Consider the following 14315-nt stretch of genomic DNA (forward strand, 5'->3'; position numbering starts at 1 on the left):
TGTCAATATTTTTGGGCATTTTACAAAATTGACGTAGTCTATCACCAATAACATGTATATTCTTATAAAAACATATTGGTAAATATAATAAAAACATGATACAATCGAGTGAAATATGTTAGAGTTGCGTCGAAAATAATGTGATCATTTCATTTGGTACATAAATTATGTTTTTCAATCGATTTCGAGAATTTTCTTTTCTTTCAAAGCTTTTTTTATTTCTGATTTTTTTTCTAACAATATGATTATGTTTCTAATTCTTGGTTTGATATGAAAACTCTGTAAAGAAAAATAATACTTGGCTAAACTAAAGATCCAACTTTGTGTGTGGTATTTTTCACCTCAGTTTCCTTAATTCATAACTAATCACAATTATTTGTTGCTTTCGTATGCATAAACCTCAACCATGGCCAAGTTCTGCAAAATACGAAACTTTCAATTTCTAAAAACATTCTCATTCTATCATTTTAGTTGATGTGAATCTTAATGATTTTGTAATTTATTTCTTTCAACAATGATATTATTCAGTTCTTGTCCGGACATAACTTCAATTCACTAATACAAACATTAAAAATCCGAAAACTAAAAATGAGGCGATTAAAAAAAATTAGTATGTGAATACATTAAATTGTTTGCGATAGAGTTAAGAAAATTAGTGTGTAAACACATTAAATGTTAAATGCCTATGAAGATGACACGTAAGCATTCTAAAATTGAAATGATTGTGAAGATGACACGTGTCAATGTGTGTATGAACACATTTATTACAAATGCTTTTCTTTTAATATATAAGAGATAGTACACAAAACATACATAAGTCTTTTGAATTACATTAAATAATGCTTATTGAATCAATGATTTGCGACAATTCGAGATTTGAGTAAAGCCTAGAAATATTTTTACAAGCTTAAAAGTATTTTGAAGAAATTTCAGAGTATTTGAAACATCTTTTAAATTTTAAGTATTTATATAAATAACATTTTTATTTTTAAATTACTATAATTGGATATTTTGATCGTTTTATAAAATATATAAAACAAATTTAAAATAGATTTTTCAAATATTTTTTCTTATTATTTCATTTCAAATAATTTGATTTTCTTTTCAAAAATGTGAAGTAATTTTTTATTTTAAAATAAAAATCAAATACCATCATAGGAAATGATATTTCGATTCATTATTTTCCACTATAAAATATCATCCAAACCTCTCCAAATCCCGTTTGATATATTTTATTGAAAATTCATATTTTCAGTAAGGTGGGATTTGAGAGAACTTATACAAATGACCAGTTCAATAAGTTTGAATTTCATATAGAATTTATAGATGTTGGATACAATAAGAGGAAATTTGAGAAAAGGAGAAAGTAGCCGAATCCGAAGAATCAAACCGAATCGGATTCGAAAGTAGTACCAAACCAAAATCAAAATTAGTTAAATATTCGAATGAGTTCAAAATTTTGGTATCTAGAGAACCGAATCCGATCTGAACCGAAGTATTTACCCGGATGATTTATCCAAATATTCATACTAACCCAATTTATACTTTAAATTTAGGTATTTTGGTATACATTATTCAAATCTATTTTTTTAGATTTTTAGGCTAGGGAAAAAACTACAACTACTAGAAAACAAACGCACCAGATTATTACAATAAGTCTCTAAATACATCACGAACGTTTCAAATAAACCAAGCAGCCTTAACAATGCATATCTCAATAATACAAAAGGCAAACAATCCGTGCGAAGCGCGGAAATACCACTAGTAATAAATATAAAGTGAACTTGAATTTCCATTACTTGGATGTAAGAGTAATGCATACAGGTTTGTTTACTATAATGTAAGTAAAGTAGTAGTTGAAACTATAATTAGATGTTTGTTCTCAAAATATTAATTTTGCTTACAAATCTTTCTTCTTACATTAAGTTAACAAAATAAATTATACCTAACCTTATATTGTATTTTATTTAAAATAATATTACCATATCTATTTTTATTCGAAATAAATTATCACTAACACACACTAAATACATTTAATTGTAAATACTAGCTAGATGTTTTATCATCTCTGAATTATAGAGAGGCAAAATGGATTTTGTTTTTGTTTTTCTTCAATGTCACATACTATATATGTTCTCTCAGTAAATGAAGACAAGACCGAGGAATCAATGAAAATCTTTTGTTCTGCATACCGATAAGCACAGAAGATTTTTACAAAAATATGATTACAAAGAAAAACATATATATATCCGCCCTTTCAAAAATCTCAGTTACTAAGATCAAAAGGAGTTGATGAAGTGTTAATTACGATTTGCCTTTATATCGACTTTTATTCAAAGTGAATTTAACAAATCAAGCGGTAAAAAAGGGGTGAAAACTTGACATTCATATCCTCTGTTTTTATCTCTTTCTCCTGGTTTATAGGCTTTTTAGAGATTTTACGGGGAAAAAAGCAATCATGAAAAAGAGATGCGACTGTGGAGATGTTTAATCAGAGCCGGGTTTGTACTCATTTTTGTGAAACATTCGTATGGGGCCCCCACCTTATGGTGCCCCCAGTTCTGAGTATATAGCCATTGATGTTACCTCCTAATGTTACGAGTCCACCATTTATATTTTATTTCTTGTTTTACTAGACAACATTGAAGACTGTATTGTCTTTTTATCTTCTTCTATTGCTGTGTTTTTTTTTGAAGATTTTTTAACACGGTATTTTGAAGATATAACTAGGGGTAGTGCTGAAGACAACAGTCGTGTATTATATTTTGAAGATTTTTTAACACTGTATTTTGAAGATACAACTAGGTTTAGACTGTTCTTTCCATCTTGTTCTATAGTTATTTCTATAAATTTTTTCAATGTTGCCTTCTTATTATGAAAACTAATATGGATTCATCTTTATTTTGAATATATTTGACATGTCCGGCTCTGTGTCTAATGAAGTTATGGCATGTGGCTAAGATTTTGATACAGAAGACAGAAGACAGAAGTTAAGTTTTTTTTTTTGGTATGATGCAGGGAAAAAGGTCCCCTACTTTTATTAATGAATCAAATACAAACTACAGGCAAATCTGCCGAGATCTCACAAACTCGTTCAAATCCTCCAACAGGATAGGAGAAACATGCTCCGGAACAGACTCAAAGTAATGTAAACCAAACTGTAAAGAAAACACATAGTTAGCTAATCCATCTGCTAGACGATTAGCATCCCTATACACATGAGAAATGTTGACTATCCAGTCTCTTGATATGAAGCCATAGCACAAACGTACTATGAAGGACAGAGGATGAGAATCATGAATCCCTGTCTTAAGAAAACCCACCACACTCTTCGAGTCTACCTCCACCTCCAACTTTCGAATACCCTTGTCCCATGCTATGCACAGACCAGAGTATACACCCCACAACTCTGCCAATGGAGCTGAACAAATACCAATGTTTAGTGCAAAGCCCCCTATCCATCGTCCATCTTCATCCCGTAGAGCTCCACCTGCAGTAGCTAGACCAGGGTTACCTCTAAAAGCTCCATCTGTGTTCAGCTTGACCCACCCGTTCTCCGGTCTATCCATGCGATTTGCCTCTCGACATGTACACCAATGGCCGATTGCTCTCTAACTTTCTTGTTCGCTTGTATCACTTCCTGAGCTTTATCTTTCACAAACCTCACCCTATCTCGGCACTTCCCTATTTCCCCAATGACATAACCGCACCGCCATTTCCAGCACCACCACATTGTCAACGCAAATAGGGAGGGCCATTGGTCACCGTTAGCGGACTTGTCATTTGCGAGGTTCTCATATAACCATTCAAATAAAGTTTGGTTGAAAAATCTCTGTTGTCTACTTGGGATCACAAGTTTCTTCCATAATCCTACAGCCGCCGGGCAATCACGAAGGACATGAAGGATGGTTTCATCACCAGATTTGCATAGCGGGCATATACCAATCTCGCTTATGTGTCGTCGTTTACGCTCCATATTCGTCATGATAGCTTGATGGGTTACTAACCATAGGAAAACTCTGACCCTTTCTGGTGCCATAACACGCCACACTCGACTATATAGATCCTCCATATTTGGTCTTGGAACTTCGTCTTTGGTTAAGAACGCGTACGCAGATTTTACCGAGAAGAGTCCACCTTTAGCTTCTCCCCATGACATTCTATCGCGAGCTCCAGTCACATCATCAATCACCAGGGAAGCTAACCGAAGCCTATTCTGCAACGATGTATACAGCTCAATCTGTTGAAGTATCCACCCGATACCATGTTGCCATAGATCTCGAGTTTTTGCTTCCGCTATCTCCTCCGGTATATCTACCAAGCTTAAGGCATCCAATGATTCATTCAGCAACCATTTATCTCTCCAGAACCGAACTCGTCGACCATCTCCCAGTATCCAACTCACTCCTGGAGCCACAACTTCTCGAATTCCCATCACCAAGCTTCTCTAAGTTGGCGACCACCTTCCCTGAGATACCAACCAGAAAGCATCATATAGCTCTCCCACTCGGAATTTTTTACGTAAAATATTCACCCATAAACCATCTTCTGTATTCAACTTTCTCCATCCAAGTTTAGCTAATAAAGCAACATTCATCTCCTTAGCTAACTGTATATCAATCTCACCTTCCCTCTTCGGTTTACAGATCCTCTCCCAAGACACCAAATGCTGTTTACGAGTCCCATCGATACTGCCCCAAATAAAAGACCTGGCTATCTTAACCAGTTGGTTCAAACTCGATGAGGGTAAGGCTATCGTGCTCATGGTATGAATCGGGACTGATGATATAACCGATTTAGTTAGTGTTATCTTCCCCGCTAAGCTCAAGAATCTCCTTGAAGACAGAAGTCAAGTTAGCATGCATGCAGCTTTATCTTACAACATATTAAAATTATATTCATATATTCGTACGGCACGGCGCTTTCGTTCCTCTCTTTCTTTACATGTATGACAAAAATACATTTATAAGTTAAAAAAAAAAAAGAATTAGGCATGCGTGAATTTACAATTTCTTCTTTTTTTTTTTTTTTTTTTGAGTTTACTGGGTTATTTGGTCCACATTGACCGATATTTTTGTATGTGTAGATACATTATAATTTATGGATAGGAAAGGCACATTCCAAATTATAGTACCATTCAAACGCAAACAAATAATTGTCACATTTGAATGCAAGAACAGCACATTTGAATGCAAGACCATACAACTGGGCATCCATTGTATGGTCTCCTCATGGCGTTCCACGACACAACTTTCTTGTATGGCTTGCAACCCTAGACAGATGCCCGACAAAGGATAGAATGATCAGCTGGGGATTACAAGTCTCCCCTCTCTGTCCTCTATGCAATGCAGCGGGAGAGTCGAGAGATCATCTGTTCCAGGAATGTTCATTTAGCTTTGATCTCTGGTCCCTGTGTGCCCCAAGATGTGGAATCACTCCGATTAGGCAGTGGGATAGAACTCTAACTCAGATGCGGAACTTGCGAAGGAACAAAGCTCAAAGACCGCTGCGTACTCTTACCTTACTGGTGTGGCAAGCGGTGATTTACTGGATATGGGCAGAGAGAAACGCCCGCCTGTACTCAAACAACTTCAAATCAGCGGACTCCCTCTTCTCCACCATTGATCGGCAGATAAGGAATAAAATCCAAACTCTTCGGGAGTCAAATCCCTCTCTTTGCTCAGCCATCTCACAGCTATGGTTCACACATGCTTGACTCCCTCTTCCACCGACTATGATCGCGACTCTCCTCCTCCATCGTCAAATACAAAGTTCCAAGGGACAAAAAACTGTTGGTTTCATTTGGGTTACTAAATATGAGATTCTGTTTAACTGGGTTGGGCCTATAACTAAAGCTGTTAAAGCTTGTAAAATATTTTAATTTCTTTTGCTATTTAATTTGAAAGCCAAGTTACAAAAAAAAATATAAATATTTATTTATTTATTCCAAATGTGTATTAACAAAGGCTAGGGGAAAAGGAATCACGTAAGAAAACATTTGAATGGTGATATATTCCATTTTTAAGTTACACAAATCTAAAAAAATAAAGAAAAAGTAAGAACCTACCAAATCAGAACAATATTTAATTTAACAATTCAAGATTGTTGGAGCTAGACTCCCACTGTAGTAAATTTTTACTAACCACACAGAGTTAGTAGACTTTCATTATTACTTTGCTTTTCTAGGAAACACTGATAGACTATAGATTTGACTCGTTTTCATCTATAGTTTATAGATGTTTTTATTAATATTTATATTATTGTAGAGTCTATTTATTATATTTATAAGATCAAAAATGTTTGAGAGATAAGTGATGATTTTGGAGCATTTTGGAGATATTTAGAGCAAGCACCCGAGATAACCATCGAGATCGACAATCGGTCGATATTGGAGAACTAGAATCGATCGATACACAATTCATGGTGTCGATCGATAGCGAAGCGCGTAGAAGCCCGTTTGGTCACAACCGACTTGAAGCCCAAGATTTCACTATTTTACAAGATTGCCCCTGACGAGTTTTACCCTAATTATATAAGCTTTGCCGCTATATTAGAGGCAAAGTGTGCTTTAGAAAAGTGTGCTTTAGAAAGTGTGATTTCTTTATGTTTCATTGTTTGATAGATAAGAGAGAAGATCCAAAGTTATAATTTGTGATTGGAACTCCATTGAAATTTATCTTATTTATTCTATGAAGTTTTTATACTTAACTATTGTTATGAAATGCTTAGCCATGTCTGAGTAGTTCTTTTGTTAGATTTTAAGGTTTAAATAGGTTAGGAGGGATTAGCCTCAACTATAGAATGCTGAGTTGTGATAATCATCTTTAGATTAGCTACCTAGAACTTGCCCTAAGATTGATTGATAAAAGCCATAGCTAATCCTCATCCTGAAAACATTCTAATTGAACTTTGTTTCTTGCTATGAGCAAAGCGAGAGCTGATCTAGTGAGCTTAGTCAGCATTCATTCAACATGCGCATAAAGCTTGACTAGAGCGCGTCGATCGATATCATACTTGAATAATCGATCGACGGTGCAAAAGGTGTATCGATCGATACTCCCATTGGAATATCGATCGACACTTTCTACAGATCAATATAACGAGAGTTGAGATCATAGATCTAGCTAATAGTCAACAAGTCAATGCTCGCAAAGGCCGAAAGACTTGTTGATCAAATAGTTGAGCTTTACATTATCATGCATGCAACTCATTAAGCATCTAGAGGATTATAATTCCAACTTTCCTGAATAAAAACCCTAAGTCTAGCTATTTCCTTTTTAAGCACCAAAACCCCAAAACATCTGTTTTTGAACAAACACTTGTTCAATATAAAACTTCAATTTACTTTTAAAAACTCTTAAAACATCCTTACTTAACAAATCATATTAGAATCTCTAGGTTCCCTAGCTCCCTGTGAATTTGATCTCTAAGTACTACAACTCGACCTCTTATTTGATAGAGTATAGATCACTCTTTAGGGTAATTTGAGTGGCGTCAAATTTGGCGCCGTTGCCGAGGAGCTTTGATCGCCTATTTTCTAATTCTTGTTAAGTATTCTGAGAGAAAATTTTTTTCTTGGATTTTCAGGTACATGCCCAGCAGTACCAGAAGCAACAAGGAATCCCAACTGATATTCTCACCAGATCCTGCAAGTTTGGAACGCACGATCCGTAAGGAAGCGCGCTCCCTATCGACCGACAACAACACATCTGTGTCGCTTGATTCTGCTCAACCACCGTCGACCCAGACACCAGTTCTGTCGACAAATTCTCGCTCACCCTTATCGATCGACAACACAAACCTTCTGTCGACCGATACCTTTCACCCGACATCGATCGACATTCCATCTCGGACATCGATCGATACTGAACCGCGAGCAATGGTTGCGCCTTTGATACTTGTTCGGGACAACAATGGAGACCTGCATGACCAGGAGGGTCATCTGCGTAATGCAGCATGTCAGAGAATAGATGCTCAGGGGGCTGCAATTCATGAGCCTGATGCTATTACTACAGGTACTACCTTACCTGTAGATGAGGCTGCGCAACCAGGACGTTAACTGACTACAACCGTCCAGATTGCTACTACACCAACAGATCAGCGATCCTTCCTCCTACCATTGAGAGGGATTTCGAGCCGAAAGCGCAGTACTACACACTTGTGGGACAGTTGCCCTACCATGGACTATCCCACGAGCATCCTATGGACCATCTGGAGAGGTTCGAGGATCTGATTTCTGCTATTAGAGTCAATAGAGACTCTGAAGACTACATATTATGCAAGCTTTTCAGATATTCACTTGCTGGAGAAGCTCTGCATTGGCTCAAGCAGTTACAACCAGGATCTCTTAAATCCTGGAGCGAAATCAAGAATGCATTCTTATGCAATTTCTTTGATGAGGCACGTGCTGAAGACTTGAGGAGCAAGATTGCTACATTCACTCAGGAGCCTGCAGAATCATTCAGAGGCTCTTGGATCAGATTCAAGTCTTACCAGAGAGACTGTCCACACCACGGATTCAATGATGTACAGCTACTCAGTACTTTCTACAGAGGCATCGCGGTGCAGTACCAGATGGCTCTTGATGCTTCCAGCAATGAAAACTTCAACACCAGGAATCCAGGGGAGGCAGTCAAAGTGATTGAAAACCTAGCATCCAGCAACAGCACCAAGAACACTGATTTTAAGAAGAAGAGATCTGCCACCATCCTTGGGAATGATCATATGGATGAGGTGAAGGCAAAACTGGACAGTGTTCATAAGCTTCTCAAGAAGCAGGTCAGCTTTGTTGAAGATGCAGAAGCTGTAAAGGGTAGAACAGAGGAAGAAGAAGTTAACTACATTGGTGGAGCTGGATTCCAAGGAAACCAGGGTGGAAACAGAAACTCCTATGGAAATAGGAGTAACTTCAACCAAAACTCGCAGTACCAGAAACCCTACAACAACAGCTACAGCAACAACAGGAATTTTGGAAGTTCCTACTACCAGAAGCCACCGCCGCCTACTCAAGACAGCAAGATTGAAGAGATGCTCGATAGGGTTCTTGAGGCACAGCAGCGAATGACAGTGGACTTCAATGGGAAGATAGATTATGTCTACACCAACCTGGATACAAAGTTTGAGACTTTGAGCTCTCATGTGAAGAAGATGGAGATACAGGTTGTGCAGACAGGAGATGCTATTAGGAGGCAGGAAGCTTCAACAAGAGGAGTAGGGGGTTATGTGATGAAGCACCACGTGAATGCCATTATTGAGGATGATTTTTGGCAAGTGGTAAAGGAAGAGAAGCTGCAAGAAGGCGATTTCGAGGTAGAAAGTTTGATGAGTTTCGGCGAGTCACATTGGTATCGATCGAAACCAACCACCGAGCATCGCTCGACATACACCAATCAGAATCGATCGACAGAAGTACTAGAGCATCGATTGACAACGCCTACGGAGTCAACCGCATCTTGCAATGCCGTGAATATTCTAACTCACGAGGAGTTCGCAGCAAAACACCCACATCCGCCCAGCCCTGACAATGTCCGAATCGATCGACATACCAACAGCAACGTCGATCGACACTCAGAAGCTAATATCGATCGATACCCATCACCTCCTATCGATCGACGAGCCCCTATGACCTACCGAGTGCAAATGCCGAAGATAGATGTGGAAACTTATAATAAAATTTATAGAATTAATCAAAAATATGTCATAAAAAGACTTTTTGGAAACTTATAATAAAATTTATCGAATTAACAATATATCTCAATAATCTTCTAAGATTATACACAATACCAAAACTTTTGATTTTCAAACTATTTAAAATAAAATGTTATTTTTAATAGTTACGATTATTATTCAAAATTATAAAATTATAAATATAATATATATTTTTATAAAATATTTATATCCGCGAAATCGCGGACAACCACCTAGCAGACAGATATGTCAAAAGCCGCTGATGCGGAAGTTAGGCTACGATTGATAGATAATTATATATCATATAATTTTACTATTGACGTAGCAAGTGATGTGGAGAATTGAATGAAGCAAAGGGTTGATCCATGATATGCTGTGTATGCCAGATTTATTTTTGGCTTCTGTATAATTTGGAACTACGCTTTTGTATGTTCGTAGTTTCTTCATATGCTTTTTACGTAGAACCATTTCCCTAGTATTTATACACCGTATAAAATCGTTTAGAGTAAATACAAAATTTTATTTTGCTCAAATGGACTGAAACCATGAAATATATAAAAATCATATATTTGGCTATAGAAACATGATAATGGGGATATTTTGCACTCTAGGGAGTTGTTGAAGAAGGAGGCTCCTGAATGGAAGATAAAAACAGTTCAAATCCCTAAGAGTATCATTATCCCAAAACCCCTTAAAGGATTTCTTAATTAATTTTTTATAGTTTTTAAAGTGTAAAAGTGAGTTAATAGACTTAGAAAAAGATTTGATCATTTAAGTGGTTTATTGCAAATCTCTTAATTATGAGTTCATCTCTCTCTCTCTCTCTCTCTCTCTCTCTCTCTCTCTCTCTCTCTCTCTCTCTCTCTCTCTCTCTCTCTCTCTCCCCCCGAAGTTTTGTCACAAGAAGCTATGCCAATAGCAAAGTTAAAGTCTATAGTAACGTAGGAAGAAATCAGCTATGTTAATTTGTTCATGATTCAAAAGCAACAAAAGGGTCCAGAGAGCAAATGCAAATATATATATAGTTAATTCGACAACAACAAAAAAGGAAGCCTTTCTTCAAAACAAAAAAAAAAACAACAACAAAAAAGGAATATAATCACCTCAAATAGAATGAAGTTAGTCAACAACGATTTAAAAGGGTTTAACAGAAATGACATGACATCAGATAATCAATTACGAGTGCTCTATATTTTGAGGTGGAAAATAGTAAGGGGCATTGAATGTGGAATTTCTAGTAGAGACGGTGCCTGTAGCCAGATTGACAGATCCGATTTCATCTACATCAAAAATTTCGACTCTGTTGGGGTACATGCCAGGAAAGGAGCTAGCAGGAACACAGAAAGGTTCAGCCCTGGAGAGGAAAATGACGAGATCTCCAATGTCCTCAGTGTAAACAGCATTTCCTTCTTCGTCAAGCTTGAACACCATCAAAGCTTCTGTTTTCATTTTAGGCATATCAAGCATGCTCCTGGTGGTCTTTCTGAACCACTTTATCAAGAAAGTTTCACCAGTTGTTTGTGACTCCACCAAGTGTTCGCTTGTGGAACACGAATGCAATATCTCCAGTTTGGACATAGTCAGCTCAGCAAGTTGTGGAACCGCAACATCTGAATTTTAGGATGGTCCTTGTGTTCTCCGAGATCCCATGATCCGATGAGATGGCCTCCTGATCCGGGTATGTGGAACATGCCATCTCTCCTTGAAAACATGACACGAGAGGAGAAGAAACATGGGTTTGCGATCCTGATGTTGATCCACTCGGAGTTGCTTTGAGCAGCTGGTCTGCATAAGCTGAGTTGAGGTCCGAAGAACTTGATAGCCACGACACAGTCCTCTTCCTCAGGAGATGATGAGGACATCGACACGTTGGTGACAAGCTGGGTTTGGCAATAAGGCAGAGTTACAAGAGGAGGCAGTGAAATGTGTTTAGGATCTGTGTACGATGCAGCCGGGTTTAGATCGTCTTGGAGACGGTGTCTTCCGTCCTCTAGAGGAGTAGCTACCCAGCCATGGGACGACCCGATTGTTCCCAGTATACAAAAACGAAAGTGTTTTAATGGGCACGACAACTCTCCAGGCACATCCTTTTCCACATGAGTCACGGAACGCTCATTAGCATTCTTAATGTTGAGGTTTCCGATTTCGTCAGCATAAGGACAAGGGCTAACGGATATGATGGCACAGGGAGGGGTTTGCTGCAAGGAAGATGAGAAGCTATCAGAGCCAAGAGAAGAGGACCTAGCCAACACAAGTTTCCCAAGGCAGATCTTCGAAGGCTGATTGAGAAGCAGAGACATGAATAATTTTGTTTTAGCAAAAGCAAGAGTTTCAAAATGAAATAAATAAAAAACCCTAATTAAGAGAATTGGTGATGTTCACATCTTCTCCGCCCTAAAATTTCAATTATTACAGAGAGAAGACTTGGCCACCAAGTTTCTCAGTTAATGAGGTCAATTTATTTTAGGCATCTTATTTTCATTTTCGTTATGAAAATATTTCAGTTTGAACGTCTTATTAAACGGAGAATATATTTTTACCATGCTTATTACGGTTTCTGCCACTGGTCTTTATTCATCACTTTCCTAGAACTCTAGAAAGCAAGAAGGGGTTATTGGTGTTGGCTGTGAATACTCTACGCAACCATAATTCTCTCTAAAGCAATAAAATCAAACCAATCAAGCTTTATTAATAAAAACTAAAGATAGAGCCCAAAATCTTTAAAAGGAAATATAATGGCTCTAGAAATCAATTTTTCTACAGCTTTAGACTTCGTGCTTTTAAAACTTTAAAATAAACCTACAGCAATAAAATTTAAAGCTAAAACCATAAAATCTACAGCTTAAATATTAAAGCAAAAAATTCAAAGCTACAGCCTCTCCTAATCAACCCCAGAACCTCTCATCCCCTATATTAATCCTGGAGCATTACAACATATTTTTGTAGCCATGTGTCATCACGATAATGATTCTTAAAATTGTTAAAAAAATAAGTTGGTCCATATAAACATATACTATGTTTTTTATTAAACTAACTATCAAATTAATAAGTAGTGTACAAAACAATATTTTTTCTTTCCTTAAATAAAAGTTACGGAATTACCTAATAAGGTTAATATATATATGACAATTAATGATTATGAATAATACATACTCCATCCGTTCCGGAAAGTAAGATGTTTTAGATTTTTTATTTGTTCCACAAATATAGATTTTCTATATGTCTAAGGTACTTTTTATATTTTTAAGAAACATTAAATGAAAATATTTAAATTGATTAAATTTCATTGGTGAAAAGTTATTGGAAAGTGTATAATAAATTAAAAAAAAAATTAAATTATAAACATTTATTGAATTCTTAATAAGCGTGAACACTTTACAAAATCTTACTTTCGGGAACAGAGAGAGTATTTGATAACAATTTTTCTAACCTCTCTCTCTCTCTTTTGTTTAATTTTATACTATTAAAAGTAATTAAAAATAACATTAAGCATATAATAAAAAAATTAGATTTTTTCTTATATGTTATATTTTGAATTTTTAAAAACGACTATAAATTACTAAAAATAGTAAAAGTCCCACATTGAAAATTTTATGATCAATGGTTTAACTTTTTTTGGTCAAGCAAGATACAAATGATGATCATATATCGTAGGGGTGGACGTTCGGATACACGTTCGGGTTAGTATCGTGTGTTTCAGTATAAATGTATAAAACCCGTTCGGATATTTCTACACTTGGAGCCGGGTTTAGGTATTTTATGTTCGTGTTCGGAAATTTAAATTTTGAATAAAAAATAAATAAATGATTCATTTTTTAAGTTTTGTATTTAAAATATATTTTAACTGGTTTTCTATTTTAAAAAAAAATAAACTATTAATAGGTTTGGAGATAAAACTTTAAAAATAGAAAGACACTAGTTCAGTTGTTGTTTTGAAATTTTAGATGCAACTTTTGTTAATGCAAGAAACAAGAACTTGATATATATATTTAAGTGAGTAGCAGTTCGGATATTTCTACACTTCGAGTCGGGTTCAGGTATTTTATGTTCGGATATTTCTACACTTCAGGCCGGGTTCGGGTATTTTATGTTTGGGTTTGGATATTTTGGGCCGGTTCAGATATTTAAATTTTGAATAAAAAATAAATAAATGATTCATTGTTCAAGTTTTTTGTATTTAAAATATATTTTAAATGGTTTCCTAATTTTATAAAAATTAAACTATTCATAGGTTTGAAGATAAAACTTAAAAATAGAAAGACACTAATTTAGTTGTTGTTTTAAAATTTTAGATGCAACTTTTGTTAATGCAAGAAACAAGATCTTGATATATATATTTAAGTGAGTAGCAAATAATTTTGTTCATAATCACCTAGACTATATTTGCGAAGTGATTTTGCCACATGTCCTTTCTACAATCAATTTCACAAAACAAATATGACATTGCTACTGAAATTGATGACATATTTTATAGCTTAATATGACATGAACAATTGCATTTAAAGTTAATTTATATTTTTGGTAAACTTTTTAAAATACGGTAATAACTTATATATTACATTTAATGTCAATTTATATTTTTGAAATTTTTTTTAGAATATGAGAATAACTCATAAATCATCATTAAA

The 14315-nt window shown here is 35.7% G+C and overlaps 1 pseudogene; it reads right to left on the minus strand.

Moving 5' to 3' along the window:
- Positions 1 to 10502: 10502 nt before the first annotated feature.
- LOC125591778 lies at positions 10503 to 12686 on the minus strand (annotated as a pseudogene).
- Positions 12687 to 14315: the final 1629 nt, after the last annotated feature.

Source organism: Brassica napus, chromosome C8 (genome assembly GCF_020379485.1).
Source record: "Brassica napus cultivar Da-Ae chromosome C8, Da-Ae, whole genome shotgun sequence".
In the NCBI taxonomy this organism is placed as follows: Eukaryota; Viridiplantae; Streptophyta; class Magnoliopsida; order Brassicales; family Brassicaceae; genus Brassica; species Brassica napus.